A 12,368-nucleotide genomic window follows, 5' to 3' on the forward strand; every position below is an offset into this window, starting at 1 on the left:
TTTTAAAAACTTTAATATGAGGGGCCGGCCTGGGGACACAGTGGATAAGTTCACGCACTCTGCTTCGATGGCCTGGGGTTCGTGTGTTCGGATCTCAGGCACAGACCTACACATGGCTCATCAAGCCATGCTGTGGCGGCATCCCACATACAAAAATAAAGAAAGATTGGCACAGATGTTAGCTCAGGGTGAATCTTCCTCAAGCAAAAAGAGGAAGATTGGCAACAGATGTTAGTTCAGAGCCAATCTTCCTCACAAAACAAAATAAAACAAAAAACTGTAATATGAGATTCAAGTTATATAAATGCTTTCAAACATTCAAGATAGTTCCAGACCTCCTTTTTTTTTCAGAAAAAATGTCTTATGTAAGTGCACTGTCACCTACAGAGAAGTATTTGCTATTATGTGAAGCTAACAGAACTGAGAGGCAAATAAAGAATTTTTTCTGCTTTTACAAACAAGTGCTTTTTCAAGTACAAAGCACAAAAAATTACTAACAGATTAAGTTATTTGGCTACAATTCACTCCTACCTTTTTTCTTCCCTTCCTTCCTTATTCACTCTATTTCTCACTCATTCTTCAAACAACCTTCTATCCATCCATCCACCCACACATCTATCCATCCACTCCATATTTACTGAGTATATTCTATGTTCTAGTCAATGTGCCTAGATGCATATCCAATGGTAAACAAAATGGTCTCTGCGCTCATGAAACTTACAGATTATGGGGGAGTCATGCATCAATCAAATAATCATGCAGATGAATATGTATAAATACATATTAAGCAAATACTTCTAGAGAAAAAAGTGTATAACAAAGCAAAGTGACCTAGACTGAGAGGGTCAGGGAAGTCAGGAAAGGCTTCCTTGAGTAAAGGACACTTGAGCTGAGATCTGTAAGGTGAGCAGGTATACAATATGTGTTGGGGAGGGCAGCTTTTCAAATCAAAGAAATTCTAAATGCAAAGGCCCTGGAGGGAGTGTGTGGAGGAAGTGAAATGACATGCTCCAAGAACAGAGAGAAGGCTAGTATGGCTGGAGCTCAGACACCACAGGGAAGAGTGATAGGAGATGCAGTTGAAAAGGTTTACAAAACTTATAAGACAGAGCCTAGTAAATTGGGTTAAAATTTAAGTCTTTATCCACTGAAAAGTCTTAAAGAGAGCGGTGAGGTGATGAGTTCTGTGTTTTGGAAAGATCACTCTGGACGTTTCAAGTTCTAGTAAGATAGTTGATTAAGCTAAGAGGAAAACTTTCTGGATAAAATAGAACAAAAAAACATATTTTTGCAATTCATAGCTGAGTTTTCAGGGAAAAAAGAGAAATTCTCACATGCCAAAAGCAAAGAGAAAACAGGCTAAAGCAGGAAGCAAATGAGCAGGCCTGAAGCTAAGGGTTGGAGGTAGGAAGACTCAGTAACAGCAAATGGCTTATGTTTCAACATTCAAACAAGGATAGGAGACAGGAATTTATGACTAATGGAGAGCTGGAACTGAGACCTCTATATAACATGGAATCCTTAAAAAGAGGCTCCAGAAGAAAAAATCCACTCAACTTCACAGAGAGACAACCAAGAGTTTATCTTCACCTGGCTTTTGGATAGGGAAAAAATGTCTTCTGTAAGAAACTGAAATGTTAGGTCTAACTTCACTCAATTTTGGACTCTGACGTTACATTACCCCTCCCCAATTTTAAACTTGAACATAAAGTTTGTCCCATGCCAATGATAACCCAGAGTCCCTTTATGGAAGCAAACCCATCTCCCTAGCCATGCAAGATTCTACAGAGGAGGAAAAGTCCTGCTTAAGAGGAGCTTATAATCAAACACAGGAGGACACAGTCCACCATGAGTGTGAGTCAGAGCAACAAAACATATAGCAGGTTCAGACTTCTAGAACTTCAAATTATTGAACAAAATATTTTAGAAGGCATGGTAAAATATGCTTAAAACTTTTAAAGATATTAAAGAAAAAATTGAAAAGAAAAGAATAAGACATAAAAAACAGGCATATTTGAAGAAGAATCAAATAGAATTTCTGGAAATAAAGGAAAAGTAGTCAAGAAAATGAAAAATTTAATGAATGCATCAAAGAACAGGCTAGTACAGCTGAAGACAGAAGAATGAACTAGAAGATAGATCACAGCATAGAGTGATAAACATATGGAAACTATGATAAAAAGATTAATAAATATTTAGACTAGAAGATTCAAAAAGCATATTACAAAAGTTGAAGGAGATAATAGAGTGAATTTGGAGGCAGTAATATTCAAAAAAATAACATCTGAGAAAACTAACAAAAGGCATGAATACTCTGACTGAAAAAGTGCAACAAAACCAAAGCCTCACCAAAAAATAAGTCCATACCTAGACATATAATAGTGAAACTACAAACAAAGAGAAAGAGAAGATCTTAAAAGGAACCAATGAGAAAAGATAGATTTAGAAAGAATGACAATTAGAATGAGAACAGACTTCTCAAAAGGCAACAATTATTTTTAAAGTAATCAAGAGAAAATAACTCTCAACCTAGAATTCCATACTCAGCTAAACTAATACTGAAGAATGAAAGTAAAATAAAGCCATTTTCAGACAGAGGCTGAGAAAATTAACTCACAGATCAAAGAAAGGAAGTACTGTGAAGAAAGGAGCTTGAACTTAGAAGAAAGAAATGCAATGCCAAAAGCAACGACGATTGAAGAATTTCACAAACATATGAGTGGATACAAGTAAGCATTGACTGAAAGAATAAGAACAATAGTAATGATTTATTTCATTTATTTATTTTTTTTGAGGAACACTGGCCCTGCACTAACATCTGTTGCCAATCTTCCTCTTTTTTCTTTTTTCTCCTCAAAGCCCAGTACATAGTTGTGTATCATAGTCGTAGAGTTGTAGCTCATCTATACGGGATGCTGCCTCAGCGTGGCTTGATGAGCGGTGAGTAGGTCTGTGTCCAGGATCTGAACCAGTGAACCCCAGGCCACCGAAGCGGAGCATGCAAACTTAACTGCTACGCCACCAGGCTGGCCCCCTGATTTATTTTTAAGGATATAAAAAAACAACGTAAAACTAAAATAGTACACAATAATATTATTAAAGACTGGTGTGTGTGTGTGTGTGTGACAGAGGGAGAATAAGAGAGGGCACACATGTACTATTAAGCAGAGTGTTGTGCTCAATATTCAAATATTCTCAGGACCGTGTGTTCTTTAGGAGGAGGGCTGGAGATACTGACGACAGACTCTGTTAAATATGCCTATTACAATTTCAACTCCTAAAAGAATAGATGGAGAAAATATAAGTTCCAAACCAATGAACAATGGGGGTAGGAAGTATGTAAATAAAACAAACACATAGACAGATAAAAGGAAAGAAAGAAACATAAAAGAATCATGACAAGTAGCAAGTACAAAATAAAGCAGTAATAGTAAACTTAAATGTGCCAGTAATTCAAATAAATACAAATGGATTAAACTTATCAGTTAATAGAAAGATATTCTCAGATTGAATTTTTTAAAAATCAAGCCATATGATGTTTATTAGAGACAAACAGTTGAAAAGGATTTTTAAAAGATATATAATATTTCTGTTTTTGATAAGATAAGATAACTGGCACTGAACTTATCTTCCCACTGTTAATAACTAGGAAACTAGTTAAAAAAAAAAAGAAACGATTGCTTCCACGCATTGGACAACAGGCAGCATAGGACTGTGATCTCTGAGAGAAGAAAAACAAACAAGATGAGCCCTATGATCATCTCAGCTTTCCATCTGGAGACACTTTCCAGTCTGTGGCTCAGGGAAGGAAACTTCAGTCAGAGCATAGTTGTTCCGCTGAGTTGAGAAAACAGAAATAAGCATCTGAAATGTGTGGGATAGAGTTCCAGAAACAAGGGATCTGCCCAAAAAAGATATCCAGAAATTTCCCTAGAAGTCTCCTTGAGTCTGTTGCTAGACACTAAGCCATGAATATACATAGAGTGAAACTCCAGAAGGCTGGGAAAGAACAACCAGAGAGCTCTAAAGTAAACAATCCTAAAGCTGATACACAGTTGGGGAGATATCAAAGTTTGAACCTGCCAAAGTGAAGAGTCCTTAATGAACATGCTGGGCTGGGCATTCAATAGAGAATCCAGAAGGGTCACACCTCAACGTAGGGCTAAACTAGTCTTACATAAAATGCTACTTTAAACCTGCCCTAGCAAAGCTTAAAAACAATCTTGCAAGTATCAGTTGATCCCTAAGTAATTTAACAGCCTGCTAGAACAAATACAATGCTCTTAACAGAAGACCAAAAAATCCAATGTTCAAAAAAGTAAAATTCACAATGTCCACACCCAATTAAAAAACATCAGACTTGAAACGATGCATGAAAATGTGACCCACAAGCAGGATAAAAATTAGTCGAGGTAAACAGATACAAAAATGACAAAGTTGATGGTATTAGCAGCCAAGGGCTTTAAAACAGCTATTATCCAGACAACAGGGAGTAACAGGGTCTGAATTACCCTGTTGCCATAGACAACTAGAAAAATGGACAAAATATAGGCGGGAAAAATCTATTTTCAGACAATGGATAGCAGGTAGCAGAGAACTACGATCTCTAAGGGAAAGTAAACAAACAAGGTGAACCCTATGGTTGCCACAGCATCTTCCTTAGAGGCAAATTATGGACCATGATGCAGGGAAAAGGAACCAAAACACATTCCAGTGATCTCACTGAGTTCAAAAGATAAAGATCAGGGTTCAGGGAAGCTGAAGTGGTTAGAATTTGCGGAGCAGAGCATCAGAGAGAAGGGAGCTATGCAGACGAGTTCCAGAAATCTGCACAGGCAGAGGTGAAACTCCATGAAGTGAGGCAAAGAACAACTTCCCAGGAAAGAAGAATTACCAAAAAAATTGTGAACCAAACAATTCCCACAGCTCATATTGAGGCCAGGAATCATTCAAGATCTCATCAGCCAGAGTGGAGACACTTTGACACTTCATTAACTATACAAGGCATTCAATAGAGACCCAAGAAGGGTCACATCTTAGTAGTGGGGATAAATTAGCCCTAGAATAAAGACTATTCTAGAGCTATCCTAAAGAGCTTATAAACAATCCTCAAAAAGATAAAGTGAATGTCAAGTAACTTAACAGTTTGGCAAAATAAACTCAACACTTCTGAAATCTAGCTCTCAACAATCTAAAATTAATACTGTCCAGAATACAATCAGAACTTACTAAATGGGCCCAGAAACAGGAATATGAGACTCATAATCAAGAGAAAAATCAGTCAATAGACACAGAATCAAATGTTGCAGAGATGATGGAAATAGCAAACAAGGACATTAAAACAGCTATTACACATGTGCTCAATATGCTCAAGGACTTAAAGGAAAAAATAAAAATGATCAGAAGAGAAGTGGAAGACATTTGAAAGAACCAAATGGAATTTTTGGAGATGAAAATATAATCTCTGAAATAAAAATTTCACTGAATGGAATTAACAGAAGATTAGATACATCAGAAGAAAAGATCAGTAAATTTGAAGGCACTCAAAAAACAATATAAAGCAAAAACAGAAAAAGATTGGGAAAAAATGTACAGAGCCTTAATGATCTGCGGAACAACATTAAGAGGTCTAAAGTACTTGAAATTGGAGTTCCAGAAGAAGGAAGAGAGAGGGAGAAACAAAAAATATTTGAAGAAATAATGGCCAAATATTTTCTGAGTTTGATGAAATTTATAATCTCAAGGAACCCTGAGTGTTATAAACAGAAGGAAAACACCACCAATTCCAATTGCTGAGAGTCCAATGCCAGAAACCAGTGATAAAGAGAAAAATCTTAAAAACAGCCAGAGTAAAAAAGAAAACATTATGTTTAGAAAAATAAAGATGAGCTTGACCTCAGATTTCTCTCCAGAAACTACATAAGCCAGAATAAAATGAAATGACACTGCTAAAATGCTGCAAGAAAAAATATCTACCAACTTAGAAACCTATATCCAGCAAAAATGTCTTCACAAATGAAGGTGAAATAAACAAACAAGACCTGAGAGAATTTGATCCCAACAGAACTGCACTTGAAGAAATGTTTAAAGGAAATTTTTCTAGCAAAAAGAAAGAGATAGTAGATGAAAATTTGAATCTACCCAAAGGAATGAAGAGCATCAGAAACAGTAAATATGTGAGTGAATAAAAAAAAGCCTTTCATTCACCTCATACTCTTTAAAGATAACTGTTTAAAGTAAAAATAATAACAATGCACTATGGGGTTTACTATATATGTAGAAGTAAAATCTAAGAACAGTAGAATAAAGGATGGCAGAGAGGAAATAAAAGTATACTATGAGGTAATATATTATTTGAAGGTATACTGTGACAATTAAACGATGCATGGTTTAGTGGCCAGCCTGGTGGCACAGTGGTTAAGTTCTCATGCTCTGCTTTGGTGGCCTGGGATTCGCTGGTTTGGATCCTGGGCGTGGACCTACTGCTCATCAAGCCATGCTGTGGCAGCATCCCACGTACAAAATAGAGGAAGACTGGCACAGATATTACCTCAGCGACAATCTTCCTCAAGCAAAAAGAGGAAGATTGGCAACAGATGTTAGCTCAGGGCCAATCTTCCTCACACACACACACACAAAAAGATGCATGGTTTATACTCTAGAGCAATCAGTAAAAAAAAAACAATGATGTGTAGCTTATATGGCCATAATAGAGATAGAATGGAATACTAAAAAATGCTCAATATAAAAGAAGGCAGGAAGAGTAAAAAAGAAAAAAAAAATAAATGGGACAAATAGAAAACAACAGCATGGTAGACTTACACACGACTACATTAATAGTTACATTTAACGTAAATGGTCTAAAAGACTATTGTAAACTAAAAGACAGCTATTGTAAGATTGGATAAAAAAGCAACATACAACCATATGCTCTCTATAGGAATGCTATTTTAAACATAAAGATAGAAAAATTAAAAACAAAAGCAAGGAAAAACACATACCATACAAATAATAAGCATAAGAAGACTGAAGTGGCTATATTAATCTCTCACAAAGTATACTATAGGATAAGAAACATTACAATGGATAAAGAGATGAATTCATCAAGAAGTAATAATAAACCTAAATGTATATATATCTAAAAATATATCCAAAACACAGCTTCAAATGCATGAAGTATATGACAGAACTGAAAGAAAAAAAATGCATAAATATGGTTTCAACACTGTTCTCTCAATAACTGATAGAACAAGTAAACAGAAACTCAGTAGGGACAGGAAGTAGAAAACACTATTGATGAACGTGACCCAATGGACATTTATAGAACATTTCACCCAACAACAAAAGAATGCACATTCTTTTCAAGTATACATGGAACACCCAGCAAGATGACCATATGCTGGCCATAACACAGTCTCAATAAATGTAAAAAACTGAAAAATCAATAACTAGAAAGATACTTTTTAAAATCTCCAAATATTAAAAATTAAACAATACTAGAAAATAACATAAGGGTAATTAGAAAATTATTTTGACATAAAATGAAAACATATCAACTGTGCAGGATAAAGGTTCAAAACTTCTGGCATGGCAATCTGAGGAGCTCCACAGAACCACTCCCTAGCGAAACTGGTGAAAATTATAAAAAAGCAACCTTAAATGGTCTTTAAATAGTCTCTGGAAATGGTCCTAAGGACATACAGTAAAGGAAGAAACATTTTCAAGAAAACCAACTAAAACTGTACAGGAACAGTGAAAGTCTGTGGCATCTGAGCTGTGACCTGCTCCTTTTCTCCTTACTCCCAGCTCAGCATGATGGAAACTCCACGCCAGATGGGTGTAGGCAAGACCAATGCTCCCTTTCCCCTAAGTACCCAGTCAAGAATTACAGTATCTTCCCAGAAAAGATAGTATATCAGCATTTCTCATCCTGCCCCAAGCTACTTGTTTCAGAGGCTAAGTTCCTGGCAAGATGGCTGGGAGACGGGGTCTCCCTTCTTCTGCCCAGCTTCTACACATGGAATGGAGGTTCTATCTTGTTTGTGGCATACTGAGAATACTGTGCCCTTGATTCTCCTTGACACAGGTTGTTCATAAAGAAGAGGTTCCACACCAGCAGAGGCATGCCGAGAAGACCAGAGGCTACAGCCGTACCCCCACCATCCCCACCAAGTGCCCAGACCCTAAAGCAAGCATGTCACTCAAAAAGAAGTGCACCACTGTCTTCACAACAGCTTGAGAGCCATGGCTCAGAGATTTTGCCCAGGGGGAGAGGAAGGCCATAAAACAGGAAGCTCCTAAATTCTTCCAAAGGAAGTTACTTCATTTGCAACAGACTTTGGGGAAGTTCAAGCCTAAGGTATTCTCAAGGACAACAGAAAAAAGACTTGGAGGGTATGGTGAAAAGAAATTAAGAAGAGATTGGTAAACTCTTTAGAGATATAAACAAAACCACAGGCCAGCTAGTTTACCAGAGAGAACCAGGGAAAGACACTGCTTAGAAGAGCATTCTCAGGTTAAAAAAAACCCCTCAAACCCTGATCTAAAACTATCCCTACAAAGGAACCAAATTTAATTGAATCAGTCTGTGAAGCAATTTATGCTTGAGGGCATTGTTGAAAAAAATAAACAGCCAGAAATTAGTGGAGCTTAAAGCTGAGTGTAGTCAGGAAGAGAGTCAAAAAGACCCTGCAAAAACCACCGTCATTCCAAGGTAGCTGTGAACATACCCAAGGCTGCAACCTCTGAGGAGGAACATCAGAGGCTTCACATTGCAAGGAGGGAGGGGAGGAATAGACTTCACTAAAACAATCCAGCCAGTCACTAAACATATAAACAAATAGCCTTCTAGTTTCTGTTCCAGCATGTAAAGAGCTTGGCTATAATCACTCCCACCCTCACAATATGAAAAAAGCAGAAAATCTGACAATAAACAACTCTTTTTTTCACCCATCAGAGAACTGGGGACATAGAACAAACCACTGTCCCCCAAAATGTAGAGAAAGGTAAATACGGAAAATCACAGCTTACGGAGCAGAAGCTGCCATTGGAGTTAGTAACAGGTAGCAACATTTAAAGAAAGATTGACTATTTGCTGGAGACTGAGCATGGACTGGCTTGAGAGATAAAAACTCCTAGGGTCCCAGCCTTAGGAAGGCCTCCACATTTTCTTCATTTTACCTCCAGGAGCCCACCAGGTTTTCAGGGTAAATATCAGAGAAAAATCCCCTCATGCTTCTAGCAGGGTGAGGGGAAATGCAACCATTTTGAAATAATCCCAGAGCATTCTGTTCTCCTTGACAAAGGTCTGCACTCAAGGGAAATGATTTTACCAGAGCATAACCAACATGGTTTTAACAGAGCCTAACCAACGTGAGGGAATGGTAAGACCTAACTCAGATTCTCTCTAGCTTTTCTGTCTCACCTAAGGGAGAAAAAAGGCTTATGAATAGGGAGGAATACTTATGAAGGTCACATCCTAGGGGAACATGCCCACTAAAAGACTAAGACCTAATCATAGGATTATAGAACACTTATCTTCCTCCTACGCTTTACTACACACATCAACAGGGGTCCTGTAAAGTAACAGGAGATTACCGCTGAAAGAACTACATGGCTCAAAACTATTTAAGAAGGAGTCTCTAAGTGAACCCAAAGGCAATAGAGACATAAAGAACACCAGATGATACCATGTGATCTCATTCATAAACAGAAGATAAAAACAACAAACACACACATCAAGACAGAGACTGGATTGGTGGTTACCAGAAGGGAAGAGGGCAAAAGTGATCAGGCACATGTGTATAGTGATAGATTGTAACTAATCTTTGGGTGGTGAACATGATGTAATCTACACAGAAATTGAAATATAATAATGTAACTCGAAAAAAAAAAAGACTAAAAAAAAAATAATAATAATAATAAAAGGAGTGTAGAACTCCAGATGAAATTTTAGCCTCTGACATGTACGGCTATAGCAAACAGTAATCACAACCTTACTCATAGACAGATAAACAAAACTTCACCCTAAAGGCCTATTTACTTCAGTAACATTCACCCAAAACATCATATCCAGATTTCAAAAAAAATTACAGGACATGTTAAAAGGCAAAAAACCCCACAGTCTGAAGGGACAAAGAAAGCAACAGAACCAAACTTGGATATGCAGAGACTTTGGAATTATCAGACAAGGAATATAAAATAACTATGATTAATATTCTAAGGGCTCTAACAGGAAAGCTGGACAACATACAAGAACAGATGGGTAATGTAAGCAGAGAGATGGAAATTCTAGCAGTTTAAAAGGAAGTGCTAGTAATCAAAAACATTGTAACATCAGACTGGACATAGCCTATGAAAGAATCAATGAGCTTGAAAAGTCAATGGCAATTTTCCAAACTGAAAAGCAAAGAGAAAACATAATGGAAAAGGAAACAGAATATCCAAAAATTGGAAGACAATTAAAAAAAGTATACCATATGCATAATGGGACTATCAGAAAGACAAGAAAGAGAGAAAGGAAGAGAAGAAATATTTGAAGTAATAATGACTAAGAAATTTCCAAAATTAATGACAGATATCAAACCAACAATTCAGGAAACACATATGACACCAAGAGGCAAAAATTCTACATTTAGGCATACCATATTCAATATGCAGAAAATCCAATACAAAGATAAAATCCTGATAAAAGCCAGAGGGTAAAAACGACCTTACCTAGAGAAGGAACAAGGATAAGAATTATATCAGACTTCTCTTCAGAAACCATGCACACAAGAAGAGAATGGAATGAAATATTCAAAGTATTGAAGGAAAAAAACCACCAACATAGAATTCTGTATCCAGAGAAACTATTGTTCTAAAATGAAGGAGAAATGGACGTTCTGAGACAAACAAAAACTAAATGAATTTGTTGCTAGTAGATGTGCCTTGGAAGAAATGTTAAAAGAAGTTTTTCAAGGACAAGGAAAATGATCTGGGTCAGAAACTCAGAACTATGTAAATAAACAAAGGGCATTAGAGAAAGAACAAGTGCAAGTAAAATAAAATCGTTTATTTTTCTTATTCTTAATTGACTTAATAGATAACAGTTTGTTCAACATAACAGCAACATATATTGAATGATTATAGCTTATGGATAAGTAAAATGAATGACAGCGATGTTATAAAGGCTGACAGGGAGGAATTTCAAATACTCTGTTATAACATACCTGCACTATTCCTGCAGTTGTATAGTGTTATTTAAAAGTGGATTTAGTCATAAATGTATACTGAAAACTCTAGGGAAACCACTAAAAGTTTTTTAAAAATGAAGTATATTGAGTGGAAGATAAACAAACACCTGGATAAAGAGAACAGATTAGTGGTTACCAAAGAGGAAGGGGGTGGGAAGGTGGGAAAAAGGGGTAAAAGGGCACATATGTACAGTGACAGATAAAAACTAGACTATAGGTGGTGAGTATGATGCCGTCTATACAAAAACTGATATATAATAATGTACACTTGAAATTACACAATGTTATAAACCAACATGACCTCAATAAAAAAAGGTACAAAACATAAACAAACAAAAGAAGTATATTGATATGCTAATAAAGGAGATAAAGATAGACAAATCCACTATTATAGCTGGAGATTGCAACACCCTTCTATCAGTAATTGACAGATCTAACAGGCAGAAAATCAGTAAATATACAGTTGAAACGAACAGCACCAATCAATTAGATCTAATTGACATTTCTAGAGTACTTCATTCAACAACAGCAGAATACACATTCTTTTGAAGCTCACATGGAACATTCACTAAGAAAGACCATACATGGGATATAAAACACACCATAACAAATTTTAAAAAAATAGAAATCATACCAAGTATGCTCTCTGACCCCAACGAAACTGAACTAGAAATCAATAACAAAAGGAAGCTGGAAAATCCAAAAATATGTGGAGATTAAATAACAAACTTCTAAATAGTACATAAGTCAAAGAAGAAATCTCAAGAAAATTTTTTAATATTTTGAACTAAAAAATATAGCTTGTCAAAATTTGTGATGTAGTGAAAGCAGTGCTTATAGGAAATTTACAGCATTGAATGTATATATTAGAAGAGAATAAAGATCTAAAATCAATCATCTAAGCTTATACCTTAGGAAATTAGAAAAAGAAGAACAAATTAAATCTAAAGTAAGCAACAGAAAAGAAATGATAAAAAGAAAAGAGCAGAAATCTATGAAATTGAAAACAGAAAGTTAAACAGAGCAAATCAAAGAAACCCAAAGCTCCTTCCTTGAAAAGATCAATAAAATTGATAAACCTCTAGGCAGGCTAATCAAGAAAAAAGGAGAGAAGACACAAATTATTAATATCGA

At 36.1% G+C, this 12,368-nt stretch overlaps 1 protein-coding gene across 4 annotated transcripts in view; it reads right to left on the reverse strand.

Moving 5' to 3' along the window:
* The window catches only part of TSGA10 (testis specific 10), a 124,793-nt gene that overhangs the window by 20,416 nt on the left and 92,009 nt on the right, over positions 1–12,368 (reverse strand). The gene's annotated exons all lie outside the window — the stretch shown is intronic.

The sequence above is a fragment of the Ceratotherium simum genome, chromosome 40, assembly GCF_057802395.1.
Source record: "Ceratotherium simum simum isolate JZ-2026a chromosome 40, ASM5780239v1, whole genome shotgun sequence".
Classification (NCBI taxonomy): Eukaryota; Metazoa; Chordata; class Mammalia; order Perissodactyla; family Rhinocerotidae; genus Ceratotherium; species Ceratotherium simum.